The following is a 756-nucleotide window of genomic DNA, read 5'->3' on the forward strand; positions in this document are numbered from 1 at the left end:
CCAATTCAAGTCAGATCAAATCAAATTTATTGTCATTTTGCTGTACATACACAGTAGTACAGGGAAGATGAGAGAGTGTTTCTTCAGGATCCAGTAACTTAAAGCAATTTAAATCAAGAAGTGTTTGCATATCTGGATCAGCAGTTCAGCATTCTGACAGCTTGTGGAATGAAGCTGTTGATCATTCTTCTACTGCTATTGCTATTACTACTTTATCTTCGACTACTCTTACTCCTACTACTACTACCATCATTTCTTTTCTTCTTCTATTAATGCTACTACTTCTTCTACATCTTCTTCTACTACTTCTTCTTCTGCTACTACTACTTCTTCTACTACTTCTTCTTCATCTTCTTCTACCACTAATACTACTTCTTCTTCATTGTCTTCCACCACTACTACTTCATATTATTTTCATTTTCACATTGATTCTGCTTTTTTTCTCTCTCTCTCTCTTGCAATAATATTTCTCAAAATCTCAATAAAGATCATCGCTCCTGGTTCAATATGAAATCAGCACTCATCTATTTCTACGAAGGACTCATTTGGTTGCTTGTTTCGTTCGCGCAGTGACACATAGGAAACCCGGGAGTGCCGCGGCAGCCTGCGCGCCGCCGCGGAGTGAGACGGCATCCCGAATGAAGAAGCCTGCCGCGCGGCTCTACTTTCCACCGGCATCATTCGCGCCTCACCGGGAGAGACGGTCGGTGCGGAGTCACCAGCGGCTGCGGTGCTTCTGAACGCGAACCTCTTTTT

This window comes from Stegastes partitus, unplaced genomic scaffold (genome assembly GCF_000690725.1).
Source record: "Stegastes partitus isolate 25-593 unplaced genomic scaffold, Stegastes_partitus-1.0.2 Scaffold611, whole genome shotgun sequence".
Classification (NCBI taxonomy): domain Eukaryota; kingdom Metazoa; phylum Chordata; class Actinopteri; family Pomacentridae; genus Stegastes; species Stegastes partitus.